This window comes from Triturus cristatus, chromosome 9 (assembly GCF_964204655.1).
Source record: "Triturus cristatus chromosome 9, aTriCri1.1, whole genome shotgun sequence".
Lineage (NCBI taxonomy): Eukaryota > Metazoa > Chordata > Amphibia > Caudata > Salamandridae > Triturus > Triturus cristatus.
In genome coordinates, this window is record NC_140592.1 from 464,339,565 (window position 1) to 464,365,444 (window position 25,880).

Sequence of the window (25,880 nt, forward strand, 5' to 3'; positions counted from 1 at the left end):
ACAGCACATACCCTTTGCCATCAATTGAGGCATCCTGAGAAAATCAACTGCTTAACCCATCAAGCCCAGCCAGGGAGTCCCAAAGGGTCCACACTAGGGATCCTGCATTACTCATGAATCACGCCCCAGAGATACACATATCAAACCACCCCGCAGGTGGCCCTCTAGAAATCACAGTCCCCATCTAGACCCATATTGTGATCAGGGCAGGACACCAGCAACCCTCAGCCAGGGCCTAGGTTCCTCAGCCGAAGCTAATTCTGAAACAGCAACCTCCCCCCCAACCAAACCCTATAACAGCAAATCCTAAAAGTAGTGTCTCCTTAAAAATGATGGTCCTAAACATCATGGCACGGGATGGACTCTCGAAAACAACCTATGACCAAGAGTCGTCACGCATGAAACAGCAGGAAAAATAATTAACAAGTAACCTCTTGGCACACGAAGTAACATAGAATCTCCTATGCTAGATTCTGTTCACATCCTCCACAGGCAACCACCTTCAAGCAGATCCACCTATTACAATTTCTCCCAAGGTTCATCTGCCCCAACAGCGACGAGGCCTATGGAGCCATAACCTAGTTGATGCTGGCAGAGAGGAAGACATCAGGGAATCCCCCAAAAGCGCTACCAAGCGTATCTCTGTTCCACCCAAAATATCGCTCCATGGGAAATTAAGATATTTTAAACTGAGGGAACATAATGAGACGGCTAAGGCAGATTCCCACACTAGCAGGGGTCCCTTCAACAGGAAATTGAGTCTGTCCAGTTCATCAGTCCAGCACCAGGGCACGTCTGTGACTCACCAAGGTCACTTGAAGATCCACTGAAACAGCTCAGAAAGTCCTCAACGCGAGCGAGCAATTTATAAACTGGTGGATCGTTGTGGAAACATTTCTTGAACCAGGGTATCTGCACCCTTTGAGGAGGCTCAAAGACGTTCAGAGAACTCAATACTCCTACTTACGCCCTACTAGGTCCTCAGGAACGCAAAAGGGACATCACCATTGAAAGCAAATAAAGACAAAAGCCCGAACCCAACACTCAGCCAATAATTCAACGTAGAGGGGAGACCTCTAGGAATGAATGGGGGTGTATCATGGGAACAGTCAACCGACAGCTACCTTTTGAAATGAACTGATGCCAAATAGGCCGGATCGGATCAGAGGACACCCAAACTAAGACTCTGCTCATAGAACATTCATGGCCTGATATGCAAGTTGGAATACCCGTAATTGCTAAGATACCTCCAAACCTTTGCAGTTATAACCCTGCAGGAAACCTGGGCTCTGGAGTCATTCTTAATCCTGGGCTTCTCTTTACCTTGATCCTTCCTGTCATGGATGCAAAATTTGACCGAAGCAAAGTTGGTCTAGGAATATACCTGTCAACAGCAATTAAAGTGAGGAGCAAGGAACTCACAACAGATTCTGAAAAGCTCCAAATATTGCATCTAACATACCAAAATAGTGGGAAGGAACAGGCAGTGACACTAATAAACAACTATGCACCACCTACATGCAAGGACTGTGGGCAGTTATACAAAAAATTAACTGAAATCACCCTAAAAGTAGGGGGATCACATACAAGTTCACAGCTAATAGTGTTGTACGATTTCAACATGAAACTGCTCAGCCAATCTATAAGAAATGAAGTCATAAAGGACCAGGACCACCAATGGGAAATCCCTAAAGAAGCTCAAATAAACCTTGAAAGGAGGGACCCAATGGGCCAAATGTTGCTCAGCAAACTAAACGATCTTGGGTTTTGGGTTCTAAATGGTCGCTTCAACTGGGACATCCCTCCAGCCTTCTCATTTGACTCAACAATTGGAAATTCACTAATAGATTATACTCTTGTAACCATTCCCCACTATACTTGGTCCTCTCCTTTAAAATGGGACTAAGTTCTGAAAGCGTTCACAGTCACCAGGAGCTGGAACTTGCCTTTAATCCGACCGAGAACAAACACACAACAGAACCTGCAGGGTCCATTTACTCAATAGGTCTAAAACGTGTCCAATGTTCCTCTAAACAATAGGGACGTTGGCACACGAAGCCACATATCACCTGCTAAATTCGCAACAACACAAGTGCTCAGTTAGAGAACAATGGAAGGCATTCATTGATACCTTTACGAAACAGTTTGCCACGAAAGTAAACCTAGTTAGGGTCCAATTCGAACCTACTGGGATAAACTTATCTGGGACCTAAAGCACCACAACCTGGGCTGTCTACTTATATGCCCACTCCAACTCACAAATCGGCCCAAACGCAACCTTGCAAAAATCAGGGGGTGACCACTCAGTGGGAATTGACATACTAGCAGAGTCGATGTCGGTTACAGGCAGCACGTCCATCATCGCTGCAATTGAGGTACTCCGGCAGATAGCAAAGGGACGCATCGCAGGAGCATCAGGCCCAAATGGTATCTCTGAGGCTGTCTATTATACAGACCCGATAAAATGGGCTGAAGCAATGGCGCCACTTTTTAATCAGGTTTTAACAGGAGCAATGATCCCAGCCTCATGGAGAGGCGCCTATCTTCAAAAGAGGCAGCAAACTTGAGCCAGGGGACTACAGGTTAATAGACCTTACAATGAGCTGAAATACTTTGCCAGGGTCCTATTTGAACATCTCAGTGATTGGTCCAACTCTAACTCCATTTTTCCTCCCAACCAAGCAGGCTTCATAAGGAAAACCGGAACGACAAACACAATGGCTCTTCCACCCATCTTCGATTGATTCAAAATTTCAAACCTTCCTCTCTACCTCTGCTTCATCGATTATGAAGTCACCTTTGATTGTGTTATTCTCAAAAGACTCTGGGAAAAACTAAAGAGCTGGTGTATCCCCTCACTTCTTTTGGAAACAATTGAAAACCTATATTCCAATAATTGGGTTAGAATCAAGCTTGGGAGCGGAACCAATCTATCAAGGGCCATTCCAACATCAAGTGGTCTCAAACAGGAAAGTATCTTGGCACTGACTTTATCTAATCTATTTCTGGCAGACCTTCCCCCAGATTTCTCCTCTGTAAACTCACACACTAGGGTCTTCTCAAGTGTCAAACCTCCTTTATGCCGATGACCTGGTGCTACTTAGCTGAACCAGGGTTGGCATGCAGCACCTCCTGGGAGCAACCCAAGCATACTCCTCGGCGAATGGGATGAAAATAAACAGGAAAAAAAACAAAATTATGATCCTTGCTAGGAGCACCTTAAAAGGAAAGGCCAGCTTGTGCCTCAATGGGCATAAGATTGAGGAAACAAAAGATTACAAATACCTCGGCCTCTTATTCAATAACAATGGCTCATTAAAACCGCATAAGGAGGAAATCAAAAGGCAAGAGCTTGCCTTCCTGGCATGGCTCTCAATCATGTTTAAGAACCAAAATGTGCAATCATTCAGCCCAATATTAGAAATCGACAAAGCAAAAGTGGTCCAACCCCGGCATATGGCTGCGAGAGTCTCCGGGGTCGAGACACAACAACTCCAGGACACCACGATAGTACGACTATACAGGCAAGTCTTTCAGTTCCTCCATCACACATCACCAGCCCATATTAGACTGGAGTTTGGGATAACAAAACAGTCTCATGCCAGGCGGGCAGAATTTGCCATCTTCTGCCACAAGCTTAAAACCTCTGAGGAAAACACAATCAACCATCATCTATGGGAGAAAAGCTCTAAAAGAAATCAGGCTCACCAGCACAAGACTACCTTGATAAAACAATTGTCCTGTTAGAGGTGGCAGAACTATGGCCGGCAGCAGCGAGCCGTGATACTTTCAAAAGAATTGTTAACCAAACTCCCAAAATAACTTCCTCATTGGAAGACAAGGCAAACCTAGGAAAGCACTCCCACGCCTAGTCTATAGTAAACAGTTAAAAGACCCTAAGACCACAGCACTATCTGGGTGAAGTTTTAAACTGTAGGATAAACTCGACCTACCGCTTTGTCATCTTGCCGTCTCACTCACATAACAGGCCTTGGCTGAGGGCAGAAGGGGAAATGACTTGTCGACTATGTGGCTTCGTGACTGAAGACCTGGTGCACACAATCTGCCTCTGCAATTACACCTTAGGCATACGTCAACAACGGCTGTGCCCTCTTTGGAACCAGTTTGTGGTGCGCTCCTGTAGACAAGCCATTTTGGCCTGACTCAACTCAGCAGACCAGAGAATAATCTCCCACACTGTAAATTGACTCCAAGGAGCAGAGCAGGCCCTGAATAAGGCAAAAGCCATCTAACAGCCTCTTGCACACAGATCAAATCACACCCTCTCTTGCAAAATGAATCTGTGGACACTGAACATTTTAGTTGTACCTTAACGTATTTAACTACAACTTTCTCTTTACAACTTGCTTCCTACTCAGGTGAATAACTTTTTTTCTGTTCCCCTTTGCACTTGCACTTTGCCTACTGCTTTAAATCTATTTTGCACCAGGACTTTTGCACATTGAACTGATTTTAATTAATCTAACAATAAAGGTTGACTTGACTAGTTATCTCAAGTAAATATGACGCATGCCCCTCGCACCCCCGCAATACATAGTTTTCTCATCAATAATTTCATTGCAAATGTTGCAGTGATATTATCAATAATGTCACAGAAGATGTCATAAGTGATGTAATATGTGGAGTAATTGGCAGTGAATGGTGAGGACCCGAATTATAGTCACCTTAGGGGACGAGTCATAGTTACTTGAGATAAATATAACTGGTGAATTTCTGTGGTTTTTAGAGTTTAAAACATTGCATTGTTAGTGAGCATTCCACCTAAATATACTGTTACTTTAACATTTGTTTTTTTCAGTGAATCTTTAGTTTTTTCTAACTTAAAGTAATAATTTCTTACCATACATAAATGCAACCTCCCTCTGCTGTACACGGCCTTCTGCTGTGCATAGCGGGAGGTTGGTTGCAAGGTCTGGCCAGCGGCTTACTTCTCATGCTCAGAGAACCCCCTCAAGGGCAGCCAACCACAAGCTGCGCAGGCCCTTCAGTCATGCGTGGTAGGGGGTGGGCCACAGGGCCTGGCCTGCGGCCCTGTGACCAAGCCCCAGCATGTAGCCAACCCCACACTGTGCATGGCCTCGGGAAGGTGCTGTGTACCCCATCCCCTTAAAAATTACTTTTGGCCCTGGGGGATAGTTTCTCCGGGGCTGAATATGGCTTGGGGATGGGGGGCATGCTTCCTTTCCCTTATAAAATACGTTGTGCCCTGGGGATGGGGTAAATTGGGCCAAATACAGCCTAAGGAGGTGGCCACATGCTCCTCAAAAAAATAAAGCTGCTTCATCCCCCCAGGCCCTGGCCCACAATTGAGCGGTTTAAAAAAGAAGTGCGGGAGCCCGTACTTCTTTTTTTATTTAATTTTCTGTAGATTTACAGATCCTTGCTGAATTTGCAGATCCTCTGTGAATTTATGGCAAATTTTAAAAAATGTTTTTGTCCCCGGGAGGGGTCTTTCTGGGACCCCAACACCAAACTTAGGGGGCCAGGGTATCCCAACCCAGCTCCCTTATGCATTTTATTTATTTTGTTTAGGTCTCTGGACTGAGTCCTGAGTTCTAAGATGGCTGCCACCACTTTCTTGTTGATGTGGTGGTAGCCAATCAGATCTAAGCAGGAGATCTGTCAGAAATGCAGAAGCTCCGCGTCCCAGATATTCAACTTTTTTTGAGCATTAATTTCTCAAAAACTACTGATCGGATTTGCACCAAATTACAATAAGTACTCTTTCTGGACCGAGATGTAGCTTTCTGCCATATATGGTGTAAACCCTTTGCGCGGTTTAAGTTGTAGCGGTATTTAAAGCTCCTTGGAAAATGAATGGTGAAAACGTGTTTTGGTCCCTCCCTCTTTTTCTCAGTCCTTATCTGATCAGTTGACTCCGTAAATATAACTTGTCACTTTTTTGCTGAGTGGGTGGTTTTACTGCATTTTATCATTTTTTTTGTTGCTCAGTAGCTTCGAAGTTGGGTTTTTATTATTTTAAATGTTTTAGTGAAACAATTGAATAATACATTTAAAGGTTAAGAGGCTGAATATAAAATTATGCCCGCATAATAATTCTTAGGATTTGAATGCTGTTAGCAATGCCATTCTGAGTGGTGAGAACATCCTCTCCTGCCGGCAAGGAGCAGTTATTGTCCCTTTTTAGGTCTCACCTTGCTATCACGTAAGCGATCGCAAAGCGAGACTATAGGGGCTTTTAAAAGTGCTCCCAAAAAGCGGATTGCATGGCTAGCACGCGCACAATCACGCGCATCGTGCCGCCATGCAATCCGCTTTTTGGGAGCACTTCAAAGGGTCCGCTCCCCCGCCTGGAATGCGCTCCCCCGCCCCCAGGCGCGCGCGCGCCACGCTCTGCCGGGCTTGTCTTGTTTACTATGGGATATGCTTCACTCGCAGGCACGCACATACGTTTTGGGGCGCCATGTGCCCACTTTTGTACTTATACACATGACATGCTTATTTACAGTGTGGCGCCCGCTTTTGTATTTATACATGACATGCCTATTTTCTTTTTCAGGGTGTTTAAATGACTTTGAACAATTCAGTGAGGCGGCCATTTCACGAGCTCTGAGCATTCAGCTCCAAAGCTCCATCTCCCCGTAAGGTGCCCTCCCTCCCACCACCAAAAACAGGCTATTTAAATCCCCTTCCACCCCCGGCCTAAGGGGTTCTAACGATCGCCTTTGTAATTTTATTTTTTGTTTTGATTCCCACTGTTTATTTCATTTTATTGGTGCTGATCAATATCTTGTTTTGTAGGCATGGCAGAGCTGAGACTCAAAACCGGTTCCCAAGTACAAAAGTCGGCAGCTCTGTACTTTGCACCACGTCCTCTTAGATCGCTTACTTCTTTAACTTGTAAAGTGTGGCCTGGCTCAGCTTATAGATCACCTCCGTGGGTGTGTGCAGCCCAGACTGGCTTTGTGTTTTACACAGACCGTCCGCTCTTCTGTGTAACACAGCCTTGTTTTTTTTGTAGGTTTGTTTACTTTCCTTTACGGCGCAGCGGTATGTGCTATAATGTTTCAAAAATTTTTTATTTGTTTACTTTTCTTCGGGCGAGTGGGTATTGCAAACTCTTTTCCACTCCCTCCTGTCTTCAACGCGGCACCCAATTTATAAACGTTGTGCTAAAATTAGTTTTAAAAAAAATAGTTTACTTTCATTTAGGCGGTGCGGGTATTGCAAAGACTTTGCCGCTCCCTTCTGTCTTGTTTTTACAACTTTGCGCTGCTCCCACTTTATGAGGGTCGCGCTATAACTTTTTCATATGCTCTGAGTTTGTTCCCCCTTCCCCTGTGCAGACGCTTCCTCTATGCCCATTGTTCTCCCTCCCTCTCCCATCCATTCCCTTCCTGTGGCTTTTTTTCTCGACGAGGTTTCCACTTTGTGTCTTGCAGAGCGGCAGGTACATTTCAATAAATACCATCTATACCCAGACCATTAGCAGCCAGGCAGAAACGTTTTTACGTGCCCTGATAAACCAGGGCTGCTTGTTTGTTTATTGTCTAAACACTGTAGCATGCCTTTTCTGTGTGCTGAGGGCAATTACAAGAAAACGCGATGTATTCTTTGGCTTCGTTATACAACAGCTGGATGGATTTACATATTGTGCACTACGTTACAGGATTCACAGCCTCATGTGTGTTACATTAGACCTTGTGCCTAAAAGGAGGTGAGATGCTTTTTAAAGACCAATACAAGAGCACTATTCATCTAATGTCATCAGTGTCATAAGAAACCTTTTAAGGCATAGGTTAAATGAGCAACTGCCCCTCTGCCCCCATCGAAGCACCCTCCCCCATCTCAAGCACTCTCCCTCCCTCTCTCTACTCACTTCTACCCTTCACTGTTTTTAGGTCGAGCCTAGATTGCAGCGCATGTGCGGCTCGCTTTAGGACCCCTTTTACTCTGCTGTCATTGAAATCCATGCACCAGGCTCACACAGCCGTCATAGCACAAAAACGGTACTGCCCCGGTACATAACACCCGCCCTCCATGTATGTTGCCCTTTATGCCTAGTACTTCCACAATAAACGCACTACATCTACCACACTTGTTCAACATCGCTACCCCCAAGGGCCGTCACTCCTCGATGTTTACTTCGACTATCTAGTAACATCAGCACCTCTAACTCCCCCCACCACCCCGTTCTGCCATCTCACCTGAAGTTTTTGTTGCAAGTGTTGTTGGGCTTCACGGACAGAGTTTAGGTTGAATTGTACACTCCATCAGTCAGCTACCGGAGTATCATCAGTGGTCCGTGGTGGTGGTATCTCGTCAAAATAGGAAGAGTTAATCTCTGTGCACCACATTTGGAAATGTAGAAACCATCAGAATTTCCTACTTATAGCCATTAAAACAACCATTTGCAATACAATAGGTCTCGTATTTGCGAGAATTTAAGCTATTGGCAATATAAATGACAATACCTTTTTATTTATGTGTTTAAGTGCATGTTTACACACTGCTTGCAGGTTTTCAAAACACGAAAATAAAAGACATTGTCATTTACCATGCCAATAGCTCAAACTCTTGCAAATGCGAGACCTATTGCATTGCAATTGCTTGTTATAAGAAGGGGAGTGATGCAGAGGAGTTTGCCAGCTCTACACATTCATTCACACAACACTCATTTGGGCCCATATACATTCATACACTCAAGGAGCTAGTAAATATCCACTGGTCATCAATTTTATTTACCCTAGGAAACCTTTACACCAGTATTCTTACCATTCCTGTCTCCTGAGTAAATGAACAATTCGAAAGATCTAGCAGTAGATTAGAATAGGGAGGGAAATACAATAATGCATTTAACTTTTATTTGAAAGAACCACAGACTCAGAAGGAGTTTTAAAAGTGTATCTGAATTAATAATCTCGTGAGTCAAATCAGAATACATATGGATATCAGAATACATATGGATATACCAGAATTCTCCTTCAGGAAAATAGTACAGTTAGCTTATAATCAGTTTGCATTAATAAATTCTTGCAATGACAGCACCTGAGGAGAGAAAGAACAGAGAGCAAGTACGGAGCATTAACCCTACAGTTTTATTTACCTAGAATGGTGTGAGGACCTCGAGATCAGAGAGTCAAGGATTCAGGATCAGTTCAGTACTGGGAAGGTGACCTCTTCTAGTGTAACGCCAGTGTTACACCCCTCTCTGGTGCTACTCTCTCCGGCTCGGCCGGACCCCTTCCTAGATGTGCCTCCTCGGTTGTTCCACGATTTTTCCCTAGTGTTGGATTCTTCAGTCAGATTGTAGCAAAATCGGGCAGCATCTCAGCATAGCATCGGCATCTCAGCATCAAGTGTGTCTAACTAACTAGAACTTACCTCTGTTATACCAATTCAAATGTATGATTCACCCTCAAATGTTTCAATTCCATGTTCACCCACAATTTTTGATTGGGCCAAGCAGTGGGGAGAGGACATCACACCATAAGTGCAATAATTTTCTTTAGTCTATTGTCTAGCTCCCTGCCCCTTAATTTTAATACCCGCAAGCTTTATTCCCACAAGCATTTCATATGTGGATCGATAAGTCTATATTACAATGTTGCTTCTTCTTCCTCTCGTAGGGTCAAGAGTTGGTTTTCCCATGTCCTTGCTGGGCTTAGGATTTGGCAGCCATTCAATGTGGTCCTTAGTTTCAGGACAAGCAGATGTTGCGCAGGCGTAGTTGCCATAAGGAGACAGAGACGCGGTCACCCTCCAAGGCCCAAATACGAACTATTAATAAAGTCACAGAAGAACATGTTAGAATACAAAATTAAATGAATTCACTGTATACCACTTACTTGTACTCTAACCCCATTTACTTAATAAATCTTTTGCATTAATGGCTTAGTAAAACCTGCATAGGTTAGTTTCGGCACAGCATGTGCGTTAGTGCGTTACTTTAAAGCGGCCATATCAGAAGCTATTGCGTAGCTGCAAAGTTTCCCCCCCCCAAGCGACAGAAAACGTCATACTACGTAGATGTAGTAGACGCATGCGCAGAAGAGTTCCCGCGTTTTAGCGGCCATTTTAGGACCCTCGAGTTATTCATTAGTGAACCACATAGGAAAGCTTCCCCTAGATACAAATGTAAAATGTGGTGCACTGTTAGTACTCACAGACAGGTGGATTATAATGTTACAGGTTATTCGAGAGCAAGTTTCTTTTTATGCGAAACCTTGCTCCATCAATCCCCTCTCTGATATCATTTTATGCCATCACTAAATTCTATTAAATCAGATGCCAACTTTAGCATTCTGCCATTTCTATGTCTTCAAATATTTTATTCCTTCCTTTATCTTTCCTAAATTTGGATCCTTTCATTCTTTTGCAGTTATTTCCCTTCAATTCTTCAAGTGTATTTCTTCTAATTTTCTTTTCCTACCCTTCTCATTCACTTCGTACCTTTTTCTTTTCCCACTGCATTTGCAGCAACACATTATCATCAAAACTAGCAAAGTTATGCCCATGATTGGCAATAATATCTGACCTAAGATACTTTTACCTGAATTAGAAAACCAACTACTGATGGTGGAAAAACTATTTGTTATTTTCTTCCATACACTGTCAACCTCCAGTGGTTTCAGTTCTTCTTCCAAATGTGTAATATTCTTAATATATGTTCCAATCTCTACACTTTTGTCAGGGATATATGTGCAACAATGTTGCGCTTTCAGCATTTTACAGACTCCATCCTCTTTTGCCAATAAGATATCAAGGGCAAGTCGATTTTGCAGAACCATAGATCTAACAGCAACTAATTCTGTATTGCTCAGTAAAAATCCTCCAGCAGTGTCAGTAGATAACTGATCAACTACTGTTGACAATTGACAGATTTTTCGAGAATTTAGCAGAACCCCCACTGAAGGTATTAATGCACCAAATATATCACCTACTATTTCCGAAAAACTAGCTCTTTTATATCTTGTTAGTCCACTATTGTCAATATTGCTTCCAGTGATTCTTTTAACTTGTTAGACTTTAGGGAATACTATTCTGAAATAGCAACTCCCATACCAGTGATCAGGCAACCTAAAATAGGCTTTGTTTCCACAAATATAATACATTCCAGGAAATACTGGATCAGTTCCTCCTTTTAGTCCACAACCCCCAATTACTAGAAAATTAAATTCACATTCACTGGAACCAATAAATACGTTGTTATATTCTGTTTTAAGACTATGGAGACAGAATTTCCCTTTCTTTTCAAAATCCAGAGACATAGCAGCATGAGTCTTGCCATTTACTAAAAGGTCTTCCCTTTCAACCCATTTAGGTATCTGAGGTTTTGGTTCAGAAGCCCTCCTTTGGAAATCCTGTCTTCTGTTTTCTACTAAATTCAAAAATAACTTTTCTTCTTCATGCAATTTACAGGTTAAGTTGCGTTTATGTGTGTCAGCTATATCTATTGTCTTCATTGTTAGGAAATATTCACCCATGAATTGTGTCTCTAGTACTATGGAGAGGGTTCATGCTCTTTCGCATGGGAACTTCTGAAAATATTACATCTACATTTGAATAATAATACTGCAGTTTACCAGTTCTATAGAATAAACTAGCCAGTACACTACATGAAATACCATCTGTCAAGGGTAAATGATGATAAGTTACCCCTTCAGCTACTGAGTTTGGCAATTGCATGCAAACATAACAATCACTAACTTCCATAGTTTCTACATAATGTACTAAGAGATTTGCAAATACATTTCAATCAGTTTCATTCTTATCTACAGTGTGGTGTAAGTCTAACTCATCTGGTGCTTTTAAGTCTACTCTATCTTCTTTAATGTTTGCTACTTCTGTATGTGCATTAGTACTATTCTGTTTGTCAGTAACCACCAGGTAAGGAATAGCTCTTGCTAATATTATCCATATTACAAGGACTAATCTTAAACTACATATACAGATTTTACAACCCTTCTTTATACAGCTTTGTTTTGGGTTTCCAGTAACTTTTTCATCAGACATTTTTTTCCAAGAAGATTTGTCTCTTCTTTAATTCAGAACCTGGTATGAGATAACACCTTATGCGTCTTCTCTCTTTCAAGTTGGTCTCACTTCTTCCTCAATTTGTTCAACATTCAGCTCTTCATCACTTTCTTCATTTAATTCGAGATTTTCAAAGTCTTCAAGAATAACATATGTCCATTCAGGACCTTTGAACTTGTTATTCAATGTCTTCAATCTTTGACTCCTTCGCTTTGGTATTACTTTGGAAGGTCCAGATTGACTAGTTACTTCATTTACTAGATCAGGTTCTTCACTGATTGTCTTAAGACGGTATCTCAGTCTCTTGATAATTCTTGGCCAATTATCACCATTTCGACTTTTCTTAAACTTCACTGCACTGCCAGGTTATTCAAGACTCCTTTTATTTTCTTTAGATTTTGGCACAACTTGATCAGCTTCGTCTTCTGATTTCCTCTCTGTCTGACCTTGTCCAGGGCTTATTAATTTGGCCTGTTCTGCCTGGATGGGTTCATCTACCTCAATCTGACCCTGTTCAGGATTAGTAATGTCTGGTTTTTCTTCTGTATCCTGAACTTTTGTTTCTATGCCTATCTGGTCCTGTTCAGGTCTTTTTACCTCTTTACCTTCTTCTGCCTGAACGTTTTCTCTAAGTCCTAACTGTCCCTCCTCAGACCCCGGAATGGGGCTTTGAGTTTCTTCTGTCTGAGTATATTGCTCTCTCCTTAGCTGTTCCTGCTCAGGCTCCCTAACAGTTTTTACCTACTTTCCTGAGCGAGTTCTTCTATACCTGTCTGGTCCTTACTCTTTTCCTGTCTATCTAAATGTGTTTGACTCCTAGTTCTTATAAGTACTTCAGGTAAGTCCACCACTGGGATCCAGTCGTCCTGATAAGTGCTCGTTGATCTTGGGCAGCTACCTCAGGATCTTCTATAGTAAGTTCTTCAGCTGCACAACATTCAGCACCATCAATTTCTTGTTACAATTGTAACTCTTCTTTTTCAGGAGCTGGTACCCTTTTGGTATGACTTGCATGGATCCAATTAGGCAACCCTGCACACTTTACAGCTGTTGAGGTAGTCAATATAACTTGATGCGGTTTATCCCACCTTGGTGCTAGGTACGATTCTCGAGTGTGATTCTTCACAACAACCCAGTCACCGGGATTCAGATCATGCGAGTGGCTCAGCTGTCTATTGAAAGCGTCATCCCCAACCTGATGAGAGATAGAACGCACTCTGTCAGCCAACTCTTTGCAATACTCCAAGACCAAGTCATCAGTTATATTCAACAGCTTGTGTCCTGGTACACATGCTTGTCTCATTGCTCTTCCCATGAGTATTTCATGGGGACTCAATCCAGTATTTTTGACTGAAATACTTCTGAGTCCCATCAGAACAAGAGGCAAAGCATAAGGCCATTCCAGTGGGGTGGATGCACACACCTTTCCGAGTCTTGACTTGATTGTGCCATTCAATTGTTCTGCCACTCCAGAAGCCTCTGGACGGTAAGCACAGTGCAATTTTTATTCGACTTTAAATGCTTCACAAATTAGTCAAATTATTTCATTATTAAAATGAGACCCTCTATCTGACTCAATCTTAACTGGAAAACCAAATCCACTGTCAAGCTGTCATTTCTTCGGGTCAGGTATGCTTCCACTTACTTTGAAAATAACAAACTATGACAAGTACATATTTCAACCCTCAACAAGCAGGCAGTTGAATGAAATCTAACTGAAGTCTCACAAAAGGACCCTCTGCCTTTCCAATCTTTCCCATGCAGACCACAGTTTTCCTGACAGGGTTCATGTCCTTAGTTTCAGGACAAGCAGATGTCGCGCAGGCGTAGTTGCCACAAGGAGACAGAGATGCGGTCACCCTCCAAGGCCCAAATATGGACTATTAATAAAGTCAGAGAAGAACATGTTAGAATACAAAAATATATGAATTCACTGTATACCACTTACTTGCACTCTAACCCTATTTACTTAATAAATCTTTTTCATTAATAGCTTAGTAAAATTTGCATAGGCTAGTTTCAGCACAGCATGTGCGTTAGTGCGTTACTCTAAAGCGGCCATCTTAGAAGTTATTGCGCAGCTGCAAAGTTTTCCCCCCAAGCGACTGAAAACGTCATACTACATAGATGTAGTAGACGCATGCGCAGAAGAGTTCCCGCGTTTTAACGGCCATTTTAGGACACTCTGGTTATTCATTAGTGAAGCACATAGGAAAGCTTCCCCTAGACACAAATGTAAAATATGGTGCACTGTTAGTACTCACAGACAGGTGGATTATAATGTTACAGGTTATTCGAGAGGATTACATACGAGCAAGATTCTTTTTATGTGAAACCTTGCTCCATCAGGAGGAGGGACGTTGTTTCCACCTATAGACACATTTGTCTAATTGACATTAGCCCAAAATATATGTGCTAGGCAGGTTTTAATTAGACTAAAAACCTGGATAACTGAGCATTACATCCTTGAGACATGCCAGGCAGGGTTTAGGGCAAAGATCAGTACGTTGGACCAGGTATTTCGCTTCAGTGCATTGTGCTGAAAGTATGTTGCCCTGAGGTGGGACCATCTGTATGTTGTCTTCATTGATTTGAGGGCACCATTCGACCTGGTGCCCATGGAGAACCTCAGGGTTGTGTTGGAGGAATATGGTATTCCGGTGAACCTCATTGGAATTTTTAAAACCTTACACTTGGAATCCTATGCCCAAGTCAGGTGGAATGCAGGAGGGGATCTTACATCCAAGATACGCATCAGTTGTGGTGTCAGACAAGGGTGCATGCTAGCACACACCCTCTTTAGCTTAAATATAAATGGAACAGTAGAATTGGTTGCAAAATGCAACCATAACACACCAAAATCAGTGGGTACGAGTCTTCCCATTTTATTGTTTGCTGATGACATACTTTTGATATCCGGCACCTCGCTTGGATTCCAGTTGCTGATTGACCACTTTTCATCTTTCTTACGTATGAGGGTCCCTGAGATAAACCCAACAAAATCAAAATTCATGACACTAAATCTGCACAGCTCATTTAGGGACAAAATTAGATAGAGGGGGCATCCTTGGAGTGAGTGATGTCATTTGATTACATGGGAGTAAGACTGTCTGACAATATGTCCTGAGCACCACAGTTAAGGAAAAGTCAAACTATTCTGCTCCAAAAGACCATGGTCATAGGGAAGAATTATAAGGCAACCTCCAGTGGAGCAGTAACCCCAGATCTGGAAGTATACAGGGTCACAACCCTGTCAGGGGCAGTGTATGGTGCAGAGCTTTGTGGGTGGACAGACATGTCTTCGCTCATTGTTGCTGAAAATCAGTTCATTATGTCCCTTTTTAATCTTCCAAGAAACACCCCTCTGACCCCACTTCGATTTGATTTAGGATTAAAATGAATTGATTTTGTGATTTTTATACAGATTTAATGTATTGGGTATGGGTCTGGAACACTCCGGAACTTGAGATTTATAGGAAAATCCTAGAGGAGATTATTAGATAGGACAAGAGAGTTCATACCACTTGGTTAAGAAAGATAAAAGCATTGTGTGAGTCTCGTAAGATGGAAGGGGTGTGGCTATATCTTGATAAAATGGCAACAGGTACTGCTGTAACATTGAAACAAGCCTATTGGGAATGTAAGCTGGAACAAATTTGGAAAAATAAAAAAAGTTGGGTGCTTAACCAAGAAGTTCTTGACTTACAACAGTAGCCTGTGCTCTGAGCCCTTTCTGGATAGAATACGTCCAGCCCAGGCTAAAACTTTGTATGTAAAGTTTAGAATTGGCATTTTGCCATTCAATTCTTTTACTTTTATATGGGACAAAAATAACCCCTAAGTGTTCCTTCTGTCTGCAGCCAGAGGCCACCTTTTGTTTTTTTGTCCCACCTATGTTATACTCCACAAGAAATGGACGATTCCAGTATGCAAGTCGTTAGGCATTGCCCATTACTGGGAAGCATCCCGAATTTTCAAATGTGATACAAAAGAGCTAATTGTGTTTAGTGTGTCTAGATTCTTATTATGGGCATGGAGAGTTAGATCTACCAAGCTAAAAGTGACATCCGAGTGGAAGGTTTATTTTTGTATTATGTGTTATTAACCTTAAGGTGCACTTGCTCTTCAAAAGACCACTGAGGATTAATTGTTATTTAATGAGCTTGACAGTGAAGGGGGATAGTAGGATCATAGGATTTAAATATTGTGTGGCTCAAACATTCTGTTTTTAATATAATGTGTATATGATGAGTTTGAACTATGTTTAGACTTATTTTTAGTAGTATTGGCTTTCTCATTTTAACATGGTAGTACATTGCTTGCTTGTTGTATGAACGTTTATGGTTGTGCAGGCAGAAATAAAGTATTGAATTGAATTGAATTCTTAGGATTACCTTCCCTGGGGCATGCGAACACATCCTACACAAAATATTAATCACACATATTTCTTACTGCATGCCCCTCCCAGAAGGCAATCTTAAGGATTACCATGATCCTTTCGGGTGTGGGCTGACAGAGAGCATTTCCCTTATTTGGGGCTCAATGGGCTCTATTGCCACCATTCATCCCCACCAGACTTTGTGGAAATTGGGTGGCGAGTACCACCACCCAATCTTAGAAGGTGGATGTTTGGCAGGCTGCTGGGAGTTCAGAGGTTGGGAAACGGCCACCTGTTTGCCAGTGTTCCTGCCTCCACCTCTGCCTTGTACTTGGTTGCTGGGAGGAGGAACGTGGTTTCTTGGTACAGCGAGGCTGCTGACTCCCTCCACCAAGATTGATGCATTGGCCTTGGGTCTTGATTTAGAGGGGGTCCCGGTAACGGAAAGGTGCCTGCTTTCCGAAGGGAGGAAGAGCAGCATCCACTGGAGAATTTCCCTACTCCACAGACTTAGCTGGGTGAATAATATATCTCAGTGCTGGATTCTCCTCCAGATTAAGCACTACCTCCGGAAATAATGGGATTATCCATTACCATCCAACTCTAAATCAAGTCCTAAGTGTCCCTGAACTTCCCACGGTTTAACGGTTTCCCAGATTCCTTTTGCCCGTATCTCGCTACAACCCACACATTTATCCCCCACCACCTGCCCAGAACTAAAACGGCATAAAGGAGTGCTGCGTATGTTATCAACAAATGATGTTTCCTCATATTGATTTTATTTCTAAGAGCTTGGGGTGTCCTGAGTGCTTGCAGCTGCAAGGTGAGCACACAGTTTTGTTTTTAGGAAAGAGCACATGGATACGCAGCTAATTAAGTCTAGTTCATTCACAGAAGAAGAATTTAAAGGTACCAGAAAGGAGTATAAGACATAATAGCAATATTTTCAGAGGAGATGGGGTTAGGTATGTACAGTGGGCACTATTTATGTATCACCTTCAGACCTTTAGTTCAGCATTTTAATACAGGTTGTTCACCATCCGATGGTGCTGCAGCAGAAGACAATGGAGTTCTGGGTCACTGCAAAATCAATTCGCCGAGGCACCAATATTTAGGGGCTTATTTATCATGTGGCATGCTACACTCCATTCTATTGATGTACTCTTCTACCAAGTGGACTACAGTCCGCCAATTTTTAGAGCTCTCCACCAGACGTCAGATATCTCTGTGCCTTCACAGGAGTGCCCGCACATGGCAGCTCAGCTATATGCACAGTAGCTATGTTGTGTGGGCACCATGTTCAGTGAACTCCCACACCAAAGTTCTTTGTGTTTCAAAATCAAACTCCCAAAATTTGACTTTATTTTTGAACAATAAATAATAAATGATCCCGACCTACTGAGAACTTTCTCCTAGTGTGTGAGGTTATTTAACGTATTTCGCGTTCTAGATCACCAGGCTTTCCCAGGTGGTCCCAGAAGGAAACAAGCATTAGAATGCAATAGGTTTTGCATTTGCAAGAGTTAGAGCTATTAGTGTCATAAATGTAAATGTTTTTTACTCATATTTTATGGAGTGGAGTGGATGTATGTGCTGTGTAGTGGAATTATGTGGCATAGTGTGCAGTGGAAGTATTTGAATAGTAATTATGTAGTATTGAGTGTACTGGAATTATGTGGAGTGGGATTCTGTGTTATGGAGAGTACTCATGTGGTATGGTATTTTGTGTTGAGTTGTATGCAATGGAGTTTAATTATGTGGTGTGCTGCTGAATTTTGTTGCACGTGTGGAATTCTGTTGTGTGGATTGGATGTGTGTTGTGTAATTGTATTGTTGAGTTGAATTATGTTGTTTGGTGTCAAATTATGTGGTGTGGATTGGAAATGTGTGGATTTGAATTGTGTGGCATGGAACTGTGTGGATAACTTTGCCTTTTTAGTGACGGAAAAAAACTAAATAGGTAGGAGCTAAGCTCCAGATCTGTGTCTTTGGGTGTTAAAAAAACAGACAAACAAGTACATCTTATTACAGAGCTCCCATGTTTCCTGGATCCCATGCATGGGTGGCTCTTCTAGGCCAGGCATTTTTAGGTCTCGGCTAGCGTTGGCTGCGCTTGCGCAGTCTCGCTCGCGAGAGATAATGACTTGGGAGAAGAGGGGCTTGAACCCGCCCCTCTTCTACCCTGTTCTCCATTGGCTGGCCTAGTAAATGCTGGCCAGCCATTGGAGAAGAGGTCCCGTCACTCCAATCATGCCCCGTCCTTTTCGGATCGGGAGGCGTGTTTTTTGCGAAAAGTCTCAGGGAGGAGACAACAGCAAAACACGCCCCCGAATCCGAAAAGGACGCTCCCTTTCTCCGAGGCATTTCTGCTGTGCCTCGGAGAAAGGCGGTGGTGTCTTTCGGTGCCCTCGTGTTTTTTTAGGACTCGCCGTCGCACTTGTGCTCAGTGTTTCTTCCAGTATTTCCCCTGCATACATGAATATTCACAAGATCAGAGGGGCGGCGCCCTGGCCACATTTCAGTCGCGCACTTCAGAAGTGCTCTTGCAACTCTGAACTTGTTGAATCAACTGTTCCGGGGCATGCGGGCCGGCAGCAGACCGGCGGAGCCGGTTCCGCGGCCGCTAATCCCTTCCTGTTGTGGTTGCAGCACTCACTGGGGCGTGATGCCTCCATGGTATCCTCTCAGCCCAGGCTGGCTCTGGAGCACAACAGACATGGGGCTTGGGGGGTGCCTGGTAACCCCACACAAACACCACTTCACTCCAAGCCGGATAATTTGCCCTTGATCCGCAGTCAGAGGCGGCCAGTTGGCCCTTTGAAGATGGCGATAAGAGCACGGGACGGGACAGCGGGAGCTGAAATGGAAAATAGCCGGGCCGTCTCGCCACAGTAAAGTGTATGTGGGTACATGGGAGAGTTTAACCCGGAAGCATTGCCATGCGAGGTTCTGAGGAGACCTATTCTGCCCGTGTCAGTCGTGAGTAGCTCACCCAAGGTCTGGCCGTCTTTCCATTCTGGCTCTAAACGTGCATTTTAAAGATAAAACTAAAAGATGTGCCAACGTGCATCTAAACACGTCTAAGTACGAGCTCCTCACACCGGCCCGTCAGAAGGAATTCCGAGAAGGCGGTCTCCTCTTTGGGTCCATTCACCCTTCTTCATCCAAAACTCGGGCACCTCTAACCCCAAAAAAAGATCGCCTTTCTAAAATAACAAGGTAAACACATTATAGAGTGCGCAAAATGAAACAGAACCCACGTTCACTATCGTGTTAAGGGTGTAGTTTCTAGTTCCCAGGTTGCATTCTGGTACATGTAGTTTTATCTCCCAGACCCCATAAGTGCAAAACACACAATTTGTCCGGCTTCTCAGAGGCGCGTGGGCGGTGTGTGATGCAGAGGTGTTTCTCGCTCGAGGAATGTCCGTGTTCTCATCCTGACCACACTGATGGAGCACAGTGTGCCCGTGACTGTTGAAACCGAGAGAGGTGTCCCTTTCTTTGGTAAATCTCGATAACAGTTATTAGACCAAGTCTGATCCAAACTTTTTTTTTAAAATAAATGTGACCAGAAACACCCCAGCAGGTGTTCGAATTTCGTCTGCGCAGCACGGCGGGCAACCCCGAGATCTGCTGTGCAGGTTTGTGAAAAGAGAAGGCCGGCACCCTCGCTCTACTAGGCTCCCACTGCGCCGATACATCGAGGTGGGGGAGGGGGGAAGAGGGCCTGTCCCGCTGTGCGCCCCGCCAACCGCAGCAATTAACAGCAGTGTCCCTCTTGACACCAATGATGCAGGCTAGACTGATTTTACTCCCTTTTACTTGCCTCAGGTGCTGTCCTACAACCCACCTACCCCTTCCCGCCCCTCCTATCTCCCTCCCCCACACATATCAACAGCGCCATTCGCACCAGCAACAACTCGGCACTAGCGTGACAAAGCTACTGCTGTGAGTGACTCAATCCCACCCGTGAGGGTCTCAAGGCGCTCGGGGATATTTTGGGAAAGTGCCGAGAAGTTTGTGCTCAGAAGTCAGTCAGTGCTTTGATGTGTGACTGAACTGTGAATTATTTTATTCACCAGCTGCAGCCATGGTGCCAATTTTCTTTCCGCCCAGGGCGCTACATTTCTTCCCGCCCAGGGTGTTATCGGAGAGCAAAGGCCGACTATGACCGTCACCGCACATTATGCCGTTCTGTGCGAAGAGCTAATAGTCAGGAAAACTTAAAAAAAGAAGCAAATGGAAAAATTGCACACCCACGCCTGACCCGTTCTGTTTCCGCGGTGCTGTCCGTGAAGTGCTGCACCGCGCTCTTCAACTTACTTTGCGGAAAAATAGCGGTTCGCGAAGTAGCTGGTCTGGTGTAACACGGCTTCTTAATGAACAGAAACAAGCACTCCGTGACTCGCATTGTAGGTTTAACACTCCCATTTGGCAACACAGGCTTCTCCCTTCTGTGAGGTGCTGGGGTGAAGGAAGAGGCATAAGGAAGGAAGTGTCCTGTCAGGGGGAAGCATTACATCCCCCCGCCGACCCCCCAAACCCTCTCACACCAACACTACCGCCACCAAAGATGGAGTGGTCGGGTAGGGCTGGAGGTCCAGGCCTGGCTGCGGTTGCAGCCGAACCCTAAAATTATTTCACCAGGTGCTTATATCGGCCTATAAGATAGGGTCAGTGCTCCTACACCTGAGAACACATGGTGTTAACACACCGGATCATTCATGACGGGGTGGAGTGGAGTTCCATATGGGAGTTCCGCCCCCTTCTGACCCCCCCCCCCCCCCCCCTCTTGTAAGGAGGGCCCATGAGTCTGGCTGGGCGATGCCCTTATAGAACCATCTCTATACAGATCCCCTCCACCTTCCGTCAAGTGAAAACTCCAGGCCATATCCTGTGTGCAGCCAAGGCTAGACCCACCCCAGAATTTCAGTACATCCCACTGAGATACATGTACATAAAGGGAATCTACATGAGATTCGTTGGTTGCCCTGAAAATCTGACATGGATCCACCATTATGGGTCCAGCCTGAGCATCACATTAAGGCCCTGGGTGAAGGCATCGGGTGACTCGCCTCCTCTTTCAATATGTTCTTCATTCATATTTCATTATTTCTGATACCTCAATATTAAGTTTCTTAAGACTGGCAGATACCACAAAAAACTTTTTAGGAAGGAGAGTTTCGTTATACAATTCCTGAAAACAATGTGAACAAGCATTTACAATGAAACGGTCTCGGCATTGTTAAAGTTAGAGCTATTGGCATTGCTCATGACAATGCCGTTTCTTTAAATGTTTTAAAAAAAAAAAAACATAAACAAAAATAATGTCATGAGCAATGCCAATAGCTCTAACTTTACCAATGCCGAGACCATTGCATTGTAAATGCTTGTTTTTCTTTGCATTTTGGGAACGGGAGAGGAAGATGGCTCGGGAATCTACCAATCACCTCACACATCTGCATTGATCTAAAGGTTAGAGTTTGAACCCAGGCAAGGCAAACTCCCTCTTCTGAGATCAGTAAAACGAGTCACAATAAACCGTTATTAACAGAGCTTAGGAGCAGAAGAAGTTGATAGAAACATATTGTAATTGGTATAATTACAATAATTGATTAAATAATGATTGAATAATGAGTTAATCGAACCTACAAATGAAGCTAATCAAACATAGACCTAGGAAACAGGAGATCCCTGTTATTTTTACATTTAATAATCTCCAGTAATACTAAAGAGACATTAGTGCCCCTCAGAATAAACAGCGGGGGATTTTGTTTCCACAACAGCGCTGAGATGCCCCAGGGTGATTTGTGCGCTGTCTGATAAGGCTGCACATCACGTTTGGGAAACATGAATATTGATTCATGATTTCTTCTTTGACTTTCTTGTCTTGTTGGTGTGTTCTTTAGTTTCAAGCTCCGTATGTTAAGTGAGGTTGGTCCAATTAGTAACATATAAACTGAGTTTTCTGCAGAAAGGAACGACAGGCATGTTTAATCAATGTGTGCATATGCGATTTAACTCTTGGAAGACAGTAAGTAGAAACGATATCAGTGCAGAACTGGCATTGATTTCCACTGAGGTGTGGTCGGGGGTTGGAGAGGGGCATGGTAGCTGACCAGAAACCATTGGTGAGCACAGGTCTGGGCTAAGTCTCCATGGAGGGGTGCATTTTGGTATTACTGCAATTATTATTAAGTTATGGGGTTTTGTACAAGACGGTGTTGCCCAATGGCTGTTGACGGCGAATTTCACCCACTCACTGACATGCTACTAGGGTAAGAAGTCCAAATGGCTCCATGTCATTTGGCACCACATGTCTTGTCTTTTTGTTTTATTTACAAATACTTACAGTTCTAATTGTAAGGTTTAATGGCATCACTGAGAATCCCCTGGTTCATGAATTAATGGCTGATCTTCTACTTAACACTTGTTTCGCCGTGCTTCCTATACTGTGGCAGAGTCAATAAAATGTGTTGGTACCTCCCCTTCCAACTCCAACCCCCGAATAAATGTAGTCATTTTATCGACCTCAGAGGGATAAAAGTCTGCGTGACGGGGTTTGATTGGGAGCAAAAATAGGCATGGACACCCCAGAAAGTCATTCAAAGATTTTAAAAAGTCATCTGCTATTTGTATGGTCGTGGTTTACATACCAGAAACCTTAGCAGAGAGGACAGCCAGCCAGATAGAGCAGAAGGTGGCAGTGGAACACCACATGTAGGGGCATATCATCAAGGCCATGCGATAATTATCGCTTAGCGCTCTTAGCGCTCTTAGCGCGAGGATAATTATCGCCAGCCAACTCAGAATTTTATCGCGGAGATAGCGTGCTATCAGCAACGCTTATCTCCAAAGCGATAAAATTCAGAGCACAAGCTGCCAATTGTGCGATTATCGCTGGAAATACAGCAATAATCGCACAAGTTTTGGTGAAAGCTTGCTGATAGGGCAAGGTATACTTAGCCATGATATTCACCTTACATAGGATATCATGGCTAAGTCAGTCTTGAAGCAGGCGTAAGGAAAGAAGCGAAAACAGAGGTTATCGCTACTTTGCTTGTCGCTCTACAGGTTAGCGTGCCCATTGATAATTGGAGAAATGTCGCTTAGTGACATTTCTCCATTTATGTCAGGGCAGGAACGCCCACTTTGCATCTCATTAGAGATGCAAAGATGGGTTTTGGGGGAAAGGGCGATAATGCAAGGATTCACGCGATAGCGTGACCTCGCTGATTAGGCGATAAAATTATCGCCGCTTTCCGTCCGAAAACGGACGCTAAAGCGGCGATAATTTTATCTCCGGGGCTTGATGATATACCCCGTAGTCTTTAGTGCAAGATGCAGCCATCAGGGCCCTCTGACCCAGCTCTGATTTCTCCTGCAACTAGAGATGGAGAGTCTGGCAGAGTAGGGGTTTTCTGCTTCTATTGTTTTAATGACAGGAATCCATCCCCAGTGAAGCAGGGGCAGCAAACCCCTCCACGCCACTGCACTGTCGGCTCCAAAGGAATAGTAGGAAGGGAAACAAGATATTAACTAAATGTAAAACAAAGGATACTAGACACAGAAGTTGTTAGCCTTTATGGTCCGTCACTGCAGAGTGGGAGGAATGGAGAGAGCGTCACAAAGGAGATGAAGAGGACAGCCCCGGGAAGCAGACTTTTTCACCGCAAGTCACTTTAAGCGAGTGAAAAATAAATTACAAAAGTTGCAGCCAAACGCCAGACGCCTATGCCCAGTAGGAGAGAGGCTGTCGTATATCCTCCAGAGCTGCCGACTTTGGAACTGGGGTACCGGGTTTGAGTCTCGGCATTGGTAAAACATGCCTACAAAAAAATAGAATAGAAATATATGACGATCATTACTAAAACAAGGGAAAAAAGAAACAAAATGAGGAATGCCAATAAGTAAGCCAAACAAAACATTTACACATGAGGGAAGCCATCAGATAAGCTTGTGAACTGTGAGTTTTGTCAATGGAGAGTGGGAGGGAGGGCAAGAGCGTCACAATGGAGACGTGGAGGACAGCCCCGGGAAGCAGGCTTTGCCGCCGGCAGCTCAGTTCAATTGAGAAAAAATAAATTATGAAAGTTGCAGCCAAACACGCTGACGCCTATGCCCAGCAGGAGAGAGGCTGTGGCATATCCTCCAGAGCTGCCAACTTTGGAACTGGGGAACCGGGTTCGTGTCTCGGTGTCGGAAGAAGTATACCTTAAAAGAAAAATAGAACATAAATAAACAACGATCATTACTAAAACAATGGCAAAAGGAATCAAAATGAGGAATGCCGATAAATAAGTCAAACAAATCATTTACACGTTTGGGAAGCCATCAGATAAGCACGTGAACTGTGTGTTTAAAAACTAGAATTACCACTGCCAATAACAAATTGATTAAGAAAACACAAGCTAAAGCAAACTAAAAAAAGAGTGCAACTAAACAAAACAAATAGGCAAGGAAGCAATAATACATGTAGCAGGGCTAGTTTGGGGTGTCAACAAAACAGGAAAAGGATGGACAATTGAAAAGGATTCACCAAACAAAACAAAGGAAATTCGACAAGCATACGAAAGAACAAATGAAAAGTGATGGGTGAGCCGAATAACCACAAAATAGATACAGAATGTCTCAAAGAGACATCGCATGCGCTGCCTAGGCGAGACCTAAAAACAATGTCAAACCATCTGCGCTCAATGGAGTGGGCAGTATCTAATAAAGCAGAGAAACACAAGTGTGGCAGATTGGGTATTCTGCCACGCAAGTCAGCCCTAAGTGTCCTGCAAATGAATAGAGGCTAGATTCAGAAAGGTTTTTGCCCACTTAGATGCAAAACAAATTCAGATTGTGAATGCATAATCCTAATTACAATCTGTTGAATCAGTATTCACAGATTTTCCTTTTTTTTGTTTACAAAATGCATTTTTGGACACAGAAAATCCAAGAGCATGATGGATTTTTTATTATCAGATGAAGGAGGAATGTATGCGTTTCTTAGCCTGCAATTGTAGTTGACCAGTATTCAGTCACCTATTTCGGGTAATTTCCCACCCTGAAAATGTTAGCAAAGTTGCTATTTTCGAAGGTTCAATTAAGTGCCTTTCCAGAGCGGGGATATGAGGTGATTGGTCCCACCATGCTCTGTGGGGGTGCAGTGGAGGGTGTTTCTGCACAAAAGGAATAATCCAATAACGAAGGTAAAAAAGTGAAATTTTCAAAAACACGTTTAAGTAAAATGAGCATGCAGAACTTTTTGTCACCTCCTGTAATATCTGCATGCATACATTTGATGAAAATGTGTATTTACGAATGAAGCACCATTCCTCACCAAACATTGGAGAACACCCTTCCCTTACACCCCTATCAAACATGGAGTTGCTCTCTCCCCATTCATCTTAGAATAAGTCTTCCTCCAGTCTTTAGTGTGAAGAAATGTTAGTTTGCTTCTGCAATGGAAAATAAATGCATGGGGTACGTAATAACC

The 25,880-nt window shown here is 43.5% G+C and overlaps 1 protein-coding gene across 4 annotated transcripts in view; it reads left to right on the forward strand.

Moving 5' to 3' along the window:
- LTBP4 (latent transforming growth factor beta binding protein 4) overlaps nucleotides 1-25,880 on the forward strand; it is a 1,245,426-nt gene that overhangs the window by 990,486 nt on the left and 229,060 nt on the right. The window lies entirely within an intron of this gene.